Below are 13,766 nucleotides of genomic sequence, written 5' to 3'. Positions count from 1 at the left end.
TCAGTTTATTGTGCGACAGTCCCAGTCTGGGAGCTCTGTCAGCTTATTGTGTGACAGTCACAGTCTGGGAGCTCTGTCAGTTTATTGTGCGACAGTCCCAGTCTGGGAGCTCTGTCAGCTTATTGTGTGACAGTCCCAGTCTGGAGCTCTGTCAGTTTATTGTGTGACAGTCACAGTCTGGGAGCTCTGTCATCTTATTGTGTGACAGTCACAGTCTGTGAGCTCTGTCAGTTTATTGTGTGACAGTCACAGTCTGGGAGCTCTGTCAGTTTATTGCGTGACAGTCCCAGTCTGGGAGCTCTGTCAGTTTATTGTGTGACAGTCCCAGTCTGTGAGCTCTGTCAGTTTACTGTGTGACAGTCCCAGTCTGGGAGCTCTGTCAGTTTATTGTGTGACAGTCCCAGTCTGGGAGATCTGTCAGCTTATTGTGTGACAGTCCCAGTCTGTAAGCTCTGTCAGTTTATTGTGTGACAGTCTGGGAACTCTGTCAGCTTATTGTGTGACAGTCCCAGTCTGGGGGCTCTGTCAGCTTATTGTGCGACAGTCCCAGTCTGGGAGCTCTGTCAGCTTATTGTGTGACAGTCACAGTCTGGGAGCTCTGTCAGTTTATTGTGCGACAGTCACAGTCTGGGAGCTCTGTCAGTTTATTGTGTGACAGTCACAGTCTTGGAGCTCTGTCAGTTTATTGTGCGACAGTCCCAGTCTGTGAGCTCTGTCAGCTTATTGTGTGACAGTCACAGTTTGGGAGCTGTCAGCCTATTGTTTGACAGTCACAGTCTGTGAGCTCTGTCAGTTTATTGTGTGACAGTCACAGTCTGGGAGCTCTGTCAGTTTATTGTGTGACAGTCCCAGTCTGTGAGCTCTGTCAGTTTATTGTGTGACAGTCACAGTCTGGGAGCTCTGTCAGTTTATTGTGTGACAGTCACAGTCTGGGAGCTCTGTCAGGTAAATGTGTGACAGTCCCAGTCTGGGAGCTCTGTCAGCTTATTGTGTGACAGTCCCAGTCTGTGAGCTCTGTCAGTTTATTGTGTGACAGTCACAGTCTGGGAGCTCTGCCAGTTTATTGTGTGACAGTCACAGTCTGGGAGCTCTGTCAGGTTATTGTGTGACAGTCCCAGTCTGGGAGCTCTGTCAGCTTATTGTGTGACAGTCCCAGTCTGGGAGCTCTGTCAGCTTATTGTGTGACAGTCCCAGTCTGGAGCTCTGTCAGTTTATTGTGTAACAGTCACAGTTTGTGAGCTCTGTCAGTTTATTGTGTGACAGTCCCAGTCTGGAGCTCTGTCAGCTTATTGTGTGGTAGTATCATGGTTACTGATCATCTGATTATGTCACCTGTGCTCTAGTTAAGATTTAATGAATATCTGGCCTGCGTAAGGGTCCTGAGGACTGGGTTTGGGAAACACTCCATACCCAACTTCTTCCCAACCTTAAACCACACCTACATTTCTATTACTCCACCCCCAAATTTCCCTGATTCTGCCCTCAGCCTGGGTGTGGCTAGTTTAGAAAAAAAATTGTGGAAAGAGATCCACACAGAAATACACTTATAGCACTCATGAGTCTAAAGAGAATCAGAGAGGATGCTTATAGCACATTAATAAATCATGTGTCAACTGGGATAGAGTACTCCTAACACTGGATTAAAATATAACTTTTAAAGATACAGTCAACACCAGAATTGTTGTTGTTTTAAAAGATAGATAATCCCTTAATTACCAATTCCACAGTTTTGCATAACCAACACAGTTATAATTGTACATGTTTTACCTCTGTAATTACCTTGTATCTAAGCCTCAGCAGACTGCCCCCTTATTTCAGTTCTTTTGACAGACTTGCATTTTAGCCAATCAGAGCTGTCTTCATGGTAAATTCATGTGCATGAGCTCAATGTTATCTATATGAAACACGTGAACTAATGCCCTCTAGTGGTGAAAAACTATCAAAATGCATTTAGATTAGAGGCAGCCTTCAAGGTCTAAGAAATTAGCATATGAACCTCCTAGGTTTAGCGTTCAACTAAGAATACTAAGAGAACAAAGCAAAATTGGTGATACAAGTAAATTGGAAAGTTGTTTAAAATTACATGCCATATTTGAAACGTGAAAGTTTTTTTTGGACTTGACTGTCCCTTTAATTAAAAAAACTTAAAAGCAGGGATTTAAATTATAATGACAACCTGGGGCACAAACAGGAGTGATTAACTCTGCTTGGGTATGGCTAGTCCCTATTCCAGGGCAGGTGTCTGTGTCATCCTATTCTCAGAGCTGACAATGTAGTGGGAGACACAGTCCAGGGCCGGATTGGCTTACCAGGATACCAGGAGATTTCCCGGTGAGCTGCAGCAGTTGGGGCTGAAAAGCTACAATTTAAATGGGTGATTAATGGATGCAATTGGGTTGTAGGGCTGTTATATAACATCAATCTGACAGTTGTATTTAATTCTGAAACAATATTGGGGAATGGAGCATGTGCATTCCATCGACTCAACGGAAAATAGGGCTGGTCTTCATATTTTTCCAGGGCTGCTTTTTATTCCCAGTCCAGCCCTGACACAGTCCCATGCTTCACAATCAAGAGATTATGGGGTCAATTTATTAATGTGCGAGCGGACATGATACGATGTAGCATATGCTGTCAGCATTTATCATTGCACCAGCAGTTCTTGTGAACTGCTGGTGCAATGCCGCCCCCTGCAGATTTGCAGCCAATCGCCTGCTAGCAGGGGGTGTCAATCAACCCGATCGTATTCGATTGGGTTGATTTCTGTCTGCCGCCTTAGAGCAGTCGGACTGGTTATGGGGCAGCAGTCTTTAGACAGCAGCTTCATAACTTCTGTAGGTTCGCCGGATAAATTGGCCCCTAAAAGGACATTAAACACCTATTTTTTTGTGCAGAATTGTGATTGTGCCACACTCCCTGCTGCAAATAAAATAGCTGGTTCAAGCAATTTGCAGCATTTTGAAAACCCAGGATACAGAGTTTGCTTTATGGCCTCTCTAAGGAGCGTGGCACAAAGCACAATTTTACACAAAAGCAAGAGAAGTTTGTTGCCTTTTTAAAACACACTTTTGAAGCATAATGGTGCATACCAAGGTAAAGCATTTTTTATTTGATGGGTGTTCACAAATATATCACTCACAGGTCTTCTGAGCAAAAAAAATATATGAAAAAGTGCATGTATAGGCTCGAGGGGGATTTGGTCAAGGGGGAATTTTGCTGTTTTATTGTTTTTTTTTTGCTTTAGTTGTAGTCAGATCTGCAGCAAAAAAGAATTGGGCCGTTCCCTAATGCTAAGACCTCATGCAGGGTGAGCGGCTGAAATGGCTGGTCTGGCTGTTCCCTGCAGGACTAGTTAGTAAAGCACGGGTTAACTCCTTGTACAAAAGTCTGCACAGTGCCGGTTGTTGCAAAAAGTGTAGGCTTCTGTGTAGATGAACAAACTATAAAATGTACTAAATAGTATAAAGCTTATTTTATTTCATATGTGTCTCTAAACTAGCTGATATTTATTCTGTAAAGGAGCTACTAACAGTGTTTACCTCCCTTCTCCTATTGCTGTTGTGACCCTCCAGGGCAGGGATAGGCAAGGTGTCTATACACGGACACTGGTGACTATCCCTTGCAGTGTCCACCACAACCTTAGTATATCTTTTCTTTCTGATTAAATAATAGGAAGAAAAACAAATGTAGTTTGAATAAAGTTATTGGCTTGTCAAGAGACTACTAGTGATATTGGGTGATCAGTTATGGAATAAATAAAGCCTGAGTGAAACACTGGATGTGTATGTATATGCATCTGCATAATAACAACCTGCTCTATACAAAGACACAGTAGTGACACTAGCACATGCATATAGCCAGACAAGGGCTGGTTATAGGATCGGTGGCATTTGCATCAGTATAACAACACCCAGCGCTATATAATGACACAGTAGTGACACTGGCACATTTGTATAGCCAAAGGAGGGCTGGTTATAGGGTCAGTGGTATCTGCATCAGTATAATAACACCCAGCGCTATATAATGACACAGTAGTGACACTGGCACATGGGTATAGCCAGACAAGGGCTGGTTATAGGATCAGTGGTATCTGCATCAGTATAATAACACCCAGCACTATATAATGACACAGTAGTGACACTGGCACAATGGTATAACCAGAGGAGGGCTGGTTATAGGGTCAGTGGTATCTGCATCAGTATAATAACACCCAGCGCTATGTAATGACACAGTAGTGACACTGGCATATGGGTATAGCCAGAGGAGGGCTGGTTATAGGATCAGTGGTATCTGCATCAGTATATAATAACACCCAGCGCTATATAATGACACAGTAGTGACACTCGCACAATGGTATAACCAGAGGAGGGCTGGTTATAGGGTCAGTGGTATCTGCATCAGTATAATAACACCCAGCGCTATGTAATGACACAGTAGTGACACTGCTCATAGGTATAGCCAGAGGAGTGCTGGTTATAGGATCAGTGGTATCAGCATCAGTATAATAACACCCAGCGCTATACAATGACACAGTAGTGACACTGGCACATGGGTATAGCCAAAGGAGGGCTGGTTATAGGGTAAGTGGTATCTGCAACAGTATAATAACACCCAGCGCTATATAATGACACAGTAGTGACACTGGCAGATGGGTATAGTCAGAGGAGGGATGGTTATAGGATCAGTGGTATCTGCATCAGTATAATAACACCCAACGCTATATAATGACAGAGTAGTGACACTGGCACAATGGTATAGCCAGAGGAGGGCTGGTTATAGGGTCAGTGGTATCTGCATCAGTATAATAACACCCAGCGCTATGTAATGACACAGTAGTGACACTGGCGCAATGGTATAGCCAGAGGAGGGCTGGTTATAGGATCAGTGGTATCTGCATCAGTATAATAACACCCAGCACTATATAATGACACAGTAGTGACACTGGCAGATGAGTATAGCCAGAGGAGGGCTGGTTATATGATCAGTGGTATTTGCATCAGTATAATAACACCAAGCACTATATAATGACACATTAGTGACACTGGCACAATGGCATTGCCAGAGGAGGGCTGGTTATAGGATCAGTGGTATCTGCATCAGTATAATAACACCCAGCGCTATGTAATGACACAGTAGTGACACTGGCACAATGGTATAGCCAGAGGAGGCTGGTTATAGGATCAGTGGTATCTGCATTAGTATAATAACACCCAGCGCTATATAATGACACAGTAGTGACACTGGCACATGGGTATAGCCAGAGGAGGGCTGGTTATAGGATCAGTGGTATCTGCATCTGTATAATTGTTGGGAAATACAACAGCATGTACTATACCATATGTATGAACAACATTAATGCTGTAGATGGCGCTGTTCAGTTTAGATTGCTGATTGTTTAAATCTGTGATCTTGTTCATTCTTTTATACAGGAAGGAAGTTGTTCTTTAATCTCTATTGTGTTTTTCCTCCTCTCTGTGTGCTGACTATCATTTTACAAGTCCTTTGGTATGTTCTAAATATTGCTGATGCATCTGTACAAGTAAAGCCTAATGCAGTTTTCTTTAAAAGCTTCCAGTGTCTTTTTGATACATACACCAACAGGTTATGGGCCCAGACACTGAAAAAAAAAAAAACTACAAGTCAGTAAGTGTTGCATCTATGATCCAAGCAAATACTGTGTGAGGAAACAAGAGCTGCATCCAATTTACTGAAAGATGGCAAGTGGTTCAGATGTGAAATATGCAATAGTGATGCTAAACAATACCAACTACCAGCTGTGGAAGTTTAAGCTGGAAATGCTGTTATCCAAAGATGATTTATGGGAGGTGCTGGATACAAACAGACCCACTGATAATCCAGGGGAATGGGACAAGAAAAACAGACAAGCAAAAGCAGTTATAAGCCTGTTAGTGGAGGATGATCAACTCATTCACATAAGAAAAGAAAACACAGCTAAAGGTATGTGGACTGCACTAAAAAAACTGCATGAGTGTTAAAACTTAAATAGTAAACTATATTTGCTGCGCAAACTATATAAGATGAGGCTGGAAAAAGGCCAGGAAATGTGTGAACATGTGAATGCTATGCTAGAGATTGTGGAACAGCTATGTGCAATTGGAGAAGAAATTAAAGACAATCATATAGTAGCATTGTTACTATGCAGCCTTCCAGAGTCATATAGTGCCCTTATCAACGCTCTAGAAACCAGACCTGAACAAGAACTAACACTAGAATATGCTAAGGGAAAACTAATTGATGAATATAATAGAAGAAAGGAAAACATGCATAGTGAAGAAAATGAGAGATCAGAGGTAGCTCTGAAGGCGCAAGAAGGCACAAAACAAAACAGAGAAACCAGAGTGTGTTTTCGCTGCAAAAAGGTCGGTCACCTGAAAAAGAACTGCTCAATCTGGAAAGCTGAACAGCGAAGGTTAGAACTACCTATAGGAGAAAGAGCTAAGGCAGTTTTAAAGTAACTCAGAATAGTACACCACACGGATGGTGCATTGACTCAGGGGCAACTAGTCACATGACAAGTGATGAGACATTCTTCACAGAAATTGATTTCAATACTAAAGATATAGTCTTCCTAGCAAACGGGAAAAGTATTACAGCTGAAGTTAATGGTCAAGGGTTCCTGACTTGCATCACACCATCAGGAGGTAAGCAAAGCATTCTAGTAAAGAATGTTCTGTACGTCCCAAGTTTAGAAGGAAGCCTCCTATCAGTGAAAACTCTTGCTAACAATGGACTCACAGTTCAGTTCCAAGGCAATGAATGCACAATTCGAAACAGGAAACAAATCCTAGCAAAAGGAAGATTGAACGAACACCTGTACAAACTTATCACTGAAAGGAAGCAAGCCAAAACAGCCATTCATAATCCACACAACAAATGTATCCACCTGTGGCACAGGCGATTAGGGCATCGAAACCCAGAGGCCATAAAGGAACTTGCAAAGGAAGGTTTATCAGAAGACATTATAATTTTGCCTTGTGACATGCTCATGAAGTGCACATGTTGTATCAAAGCAAAGGCCACACGTACCCCACTTTTACAAGCCAGTCAAAGAAAAACCACTCACCCCATGGAACTCATACACAGTGATGTGTGTGGACCAATGAAAACCCCCACACCCGGCGGGAACAGATATTTACTGACTTTCATTGACGATTATTCCAGGTACACAACAACATATCTGATGAAGCACAAAAGTGAGACATCAGAGAAACTTCAAGAATTTATAGCTACATTCAGCAATAAATTTCAACGGAAACCAGGAACAATACGTACCGACAATGGAGGGGAATATATGAGTAAGGAAGTGGAGTCATACATGAAGAAACAAGGCATTATACACCAAACAACTGTACCATACACTCCTGAGCAAAATGGTGTTGCAGAAAGGAAAAATTGCACCCTCATAGAAACGGCAAGATGCATGCTTTCAGACGCCAATTTACCTAACCAGTACTAGGGTGAAGCAATAATGACTGCAACATACTTACAGAACAGGCTACCATCAAAAACTATTGAGAGCACCCCATATGAAATGTGGAATGGATCAAAACCTAGTATGGGGCATATTAGAGTGTTTGGATGCTCGCAAAGCTATAGGAACAAATGGACTTTTAAAGTAAAATACGATGCAGAAGGAAATATCCACAGATACAAGGCAAGATTAGTTGCAAAGGGATACTCACAGAAATTTGGAGAAGATTATGATGAAACTTTTGCTCCAGTTGTAAAACACTCCACCATCAGAGCGCTCCTTAGCATTGCAGCCGGAAAGGGAATGCAAGTGAGGCACCTGGACGTCAAAACTGCTTTCCTATATGGAGACATCAAGGAGGATCTTTACATGGAACAGCCACCTGGATTTGAGAGGGAACAGAACCTTGTATGCAAACTTCAAAAGAGCATCTATGGACTAAAGCAAGCTGCGAGAATGTGGAATGAAAAAGTGAATGAAGTACTCATGAAACAAGGATTCTCAAGAAGCAAAGCAGATCCATGTCTATATTCAAGGCATCAAGAAAACAAATGGATATGCATCCTAATTTATGTTGATGACATCATAACTTGTTTTGAACAAGAAGGGGACTGTGACCAAATAGTTCATATATTAAAACAGAACTTAGAGATTAAAGAACTAGGGAACATCACTCATTATTTAGGAATCCAAATAGAAAGGGAAGAGGATGGAAGCTATCTTCTTAACCAAAGTCAGAAAATTACAGAAATATTAGAGCAGTTTCACATGCAAGATGCAAAAGAGGTGAAAACACCTATGGAACCAGATTACCTGAAAAACAACGGAATAGAAAACTTGTTACCCAATAATGACAATTACCGCAGGGCAATTGGAAAATTGCTATACATTGCCACTGTGACAAGACCAGACATTGCCGCAGCAATAGGTATATGGAATGCAGTAAAGAGGGTGATACAGTACCTAAAAGGAACAATTCGGATGAAGCTGCGACTGCCAGCAACATCAAACCCCAAACTAATTGTATATGTTGATGCTGATTGGGCCGGAGATACCACTGACCGCAAATCTACAAGTGGTTACATCTTCCAGTATGGAGAAGGAACAATAAGTTGGTCCATTCGAAAACAAGCAACTGTTGCACTCTCTTCAACGGAAGCAGAATATATAGCAGCAGCACATGCATGTCAAGAAGCAATTTGGATTTGTCAACTTTTTCAAGACATGGGACTGGATGTGTCTAAACCCATACCAATCCTTGAAGACAACCAAGGGTGTATAAAGTTGACACAATCAGAAAGAGTGAATCCTCGAACCAAGCACATTGATGTAAAATATCATTTACTCAGGGACATGCAAGAACAAGGTATTATTGACATTCAATACTGCCCATCGGAAGAGATGACTGCAGACGCACTCACAAAACCATTGCCAAAGGAACGGCATTGTTTTCTTCAAAAGAAACTGAATGTAGTGTAATTATGTACATGCCGTTGAGAAGTGGTGTTGGGAAATACAACAGCATGTACTATACCATATGTATGAACAACATTAATGCTGTAGATGGCGCTGTTCAGTTTAGATTGCTGATTGTTTATATCTGTGACCTTGTTCATTCTTTTATACAGGAAGGAAGTTGTTATTTAATCTCTATTGTGTTTTTCCTCCTCTGTGTGTGCTGACTATCATTTTACAAGTCCTTTGGTATGTTCTAAATATTGCTGATGCATCTGTACAAGTAAAGCCTAATGCAGTTTTCTTTAAAAGCTTCCAGTGTCTTTTTGATACATACACCAACAATAATAACACTGAACACTATACAAAGACACAGTAGTATCACTGACACATGGGTATAGCCAGAGGAGGGCTGGTTATAGAGTCAGTGGTATCTGCATCAGTATAATAACACCCAGCTCTATAAAATGACACAGTAGTGACACTGGCACATGCGTATAGCCAGAGGAGGTCTGGTTATAGGATCAGTGGTATCTGCATCAGTATAATAACACCAAGCACTATATAATGACACAGTAGTGACACTGACACATGGGTATAGCCAGAGGAGGTCTGGTTATAGGATCAGTGGTATCTGCATCAGTATAATAACACCCAGCTCTATATAATGACACAGTAGTGACACTAGCACATGTGTATAGCTAGAGGAGGGCTGGTTATAGGATCAGTGGTACCTGCATCAGTATAATAACACCCAGCACTATATAATGACACAGTAGTGACACTGGCTCATGGGTATAGCCAGAGGAGTACTGGTTATAGGATCAGTGGTATCTGCATCAGTATAATAACACCAAGCGCTATATAATGACACAGTAGTGACACTAGCACATGTGTATAGCTAGAGGAGGGCTGGTTATAGGATCAGTGGTATCTGCATCAGTATAATAACACCCAGCGCTATATAATGACACAGTAGTGACACTGGCACAATGGTATAACCAGAGGAGGGCTGGTTATAGGATAAGTGGTATCTGCATCAGTATAATAACACCCAGCACTATATAATGACACAGTAGTGACACTGGCACATTGCTATAGCAAGAGGAGTACTGGTTATAGGATCAGTGGTATCTGCATCAGTATAATAACACCCAGCTCTATATAATGACACAGTAGTGACACTGGCACATGGGTATAGCCAGACAAGTGCTGATTATAGAATCAGTGGTATCTGCATCAGTATAATAACACCAAGCGCTATATAATGACACAGTAGTGACACTGGCACATGTGTATAGCTAGAGGAGGGCTGGTTATAGGATCAGTGGTATCTGCATCAGTATAATAACACCCAGCACTATATAATGACACAGTAGTCACACTGGCACATGGGTATAGCCAGAGGAGGGATGGTTATAGGGTCAGTGGTATCTGCATCAGTATAATAACACCCAGCTCTATAAAATGACACAGTAGTGACACTGGCACATTGGTATAGCCAGAGGAGGGCTGGTTATAGGATAAGTGGTATCTGCATCAGTATAATAACACCCAGCGCTATATAATGACACAGTAGTGACACTGGCTCATGGGTATATAACCAGAGGAGGGCTGGTTATAGGATCAGTGGTATCTGCATCAGTATAATAACACCCAGCTCTATATAATGACACAGTAGTGACACTGGCACATGGGTATAGCCAGACAAGTGCTGATTATAGAATCAGTGGTATCTGCATCAGTATAATAACACCAAGCGCTATATAATGACACAGTAGTGACACTGGCACATGTGTATAGCTAGAGGAGGGCTGGTTATAGGATCAGTGGTATCTGCATCAGTATAATAACACCCAGCACTATATAATGACACAGTAGTCACACTGGCACATGGGTATAGCCAGAGGAGGGATGGTTATAGGGTCAGTGGTATCTGCATCAGTATAATAACACCCAGCTCTATAAAATGACACAGTAGTGACACTGGCACATTGGTATAGCCAGAGGAGGGCTGGTTATAGGATAAGTGGTATCTGCATCAGTATAATAACACCCAGCGCTATATAATGACACAGTAGTGACACTGGCTCATGGGTATATCTAGAGGAGGGCTTGTTATAGGGTCAGTGGTATCTGCATCAGTATAATAACACCCAGCACTATATAATGACACAATAGTGACACTGGCTCATGGGTATATCTAGAGGAGGGCTTGTTATAGGGTCAGTGGTATCTGCATCAGTATAATAACACCCAGCACTATATAATGACACAGTAGTGACACTGGCACATTGGTATAGCCAGAGGAGGGCTGGTTATAGGATAAGTGGTATCTGCATCAGTATAATAACACCCAGCGCTATATAATGACACAGTAGTGACACTGGCACATGGGTATAGCCAGAGGAGGGCTGGTTATAGGATAAGTGGTATCTGCATCAGTATAATAACACCCAGCACTATATAATGGCACAGTAGTATCACTGACACGTGGGTATAGCCAGAGGAGTACTGGTTATAGGATAAGTGGTATCTGCATCAGTATAATAACACCCAGCACTATATAATGACACAGTAGTGACACTGGCACATGGGTATAGCCAGAGGAGGGCTGCTTATAGGATCAGTGGTATCTGCATCAGTATAATAACACCCAGCACTATATAATGACACAGTAGTGACACTGGCACATGGGTATAGCCAGAGGAGGGCTGGTTATAGGATCAGTGGTATCTGCATCAGTATAATAACACCCAGCACTATATAATGACACAGTAGTGACACTGGCACATGGGTATAGCCAGAGGAGGGCTGGTTATAGGATCAGTGGTATCTGCATCAGTATAATAACACCCAGTGCTATGTAATGACACAGTAGTGACACTGGCAGATGGGTATAGGAGGAGGGCTGGTTATAGGGTCAGTGGTATCTGCATCAGTATAATAACACCCAGTGCTATGTAATGACACAGTAGTGACACTGGCACATGGGTATAGGAGGAGGGCTGGTTATAGGATCAGTTGTATCTGCGTCAGTATAATAACACCCAGCACTATATAATGACACAGTAGTGACACTGGGTCATGGGTATAGCCAGAGGAGGGCTGGTTATAGGATCAGTGGTATCTGCATCAGTATAATAACACCCAGCACTATATAATGACACAGTAGTGACACTGGCACATGGGTATAGCCAGAGGAGGGCTGGTTATAGGATCAGTGGTATCTGCATCAGTATAATAACACCCAGTGCTATGTAATGACACAGTAGTGACACTGGCAGATGGGTATAGGAGGAGGGCTGGTTATAGGGTCAGTGGTATCTGCATCAGTATAATAACACCCAGTGCTATGTAATGACACAGTAGTGACACTGGCACATGGGTATAGGAGGAGGGCTGGTTATAGGATCAGTTGTATCTGCGTCAGTATAATAACACCCAGCGCTATGTAATGACACAGTAGTGACACTGGCACATGGGTATAGCTAGAGGAGGGCTTGTTATAGGGTCAGTGGTATCTGCATCAGTATAATAACACCCAGCACTATATAATGACACAGTAGTGACACTGGCACATGGGTATAGCTAGAGGAGGGCTGGTTATAGGATCAGTGGTATCTGCATCAGTATAATAACACCCAGCACTATATAATGACACAGTAGTGACACTGGCTCATGGGTGTAGCCAGAGGAGGGCTGGTTATAGGATCAGTGGTATCTGCATCAGTATAATAACACCCAGTGCTATATAATGACACAGTAGTGACACTGGCACATGGGTATAGCCAGAGGAGGGCTGGTTATAGGATCAGTGGTATCTGCATCAGTATAATAACACCCAGCACTATATAATGACACAGTAGTGACACTGGCACATGGGTATAGCTAGAGGAGGGCTGGTTATAGGATCAGTGGTATCTGCATCAGTATAATAACACCCAGCACTATATAATGACACAGTAGTGACACTGGCTCATGGGTGTAGCCAGAGGAGGGCTGGTTATAGGATCAGTGGTATCTGCATCAGTATAATAACACCCAGTGCTATATAATGACACAGTAGTGACACTGGCACATGGGTATAGCCAGAGGAGGGCTGGTTATAGGATCAGTGGTATCTGCATCAGTATAATAACACCCAGCACTATATAATGACACAGTAGTGACACTGGCACATGGGTGTAGCTAGAGGAGGGCTGGTTATAGGGTCAGTGGTATCTGCATCAGTATAATAACACCCAGCACTATATAATGACACAGTAGTGACACTGGCTCATGGGTATAGCGAGAGGAGGGCTGGTTATAGGATCAGTGGTACCTGCATCAGTATAATAACACCCAGCACTATATAATGACACAGTAGTGACACTGGCACATGGGTATAGCCAGAGGAGGGCTGGTTATAGGATCAGTGGTATCTGCATCAGTATAATAACACCCAGTGCTATATAATGACACAGTAGTGACACTGGCACATGGGTATAGCCAGAGGAGGGCTGGTTATAGGATCAGTGGTATCTGCATCAGTATAATAACACCCAGCGCTATATAATGACACAGTAGTGACACTGGCACATGCGTATTGCCAGAGGAGGGCTGGTTATAGGATCAGTGGTATCTGCATCAGTATAATAACACCCAGCACTATATAATGACACAGTAGTGACACTGGCACATGGGTATAGCCAGAGGAGGGCTGGTTATAGGATCAGTGGTATCTACATCAGTATAATAACACCCAGCGCTATATAATGACACAGTAGTGACACTGGCACATGGGTATAGCTAGAGGAGGGCTGGTTATAGGATTAGT

General features: G+C 42.5%; 1 long non-coding RNA gene across 2 annotated transcripts in view; it reads right to left on the bottom strand.

Moving 5' to 3' along the window:
- Positions 1–13,766, bottom strand: part of LOC128639824 (uncharacterized) — a 141,584-nt gene that overhangs the window by 126,606 nt on the left and 1,212 nt on the right. The window lies entirely within an intron of this gene.

Source organism: Bombina bombina, chromosome 9 (genome assembly GCF_027579735.1).
Source record: "Bombina bombina isolate aBomBom1 chromosome 9, aBomBom1.pri, whole genome shotgun sequence".
In the NCBI taxonomy this organism is placed as follows: Eukaryota; Metazoa; Chordata; class Amphibia; order Anura; family Bombinatoridae; genus Bombina; species Bombina bombina.
Note: the sequence above shows the minus strand (reverse complement) of the source record. Positions and strands in the feature narration are given on the sequence as shown.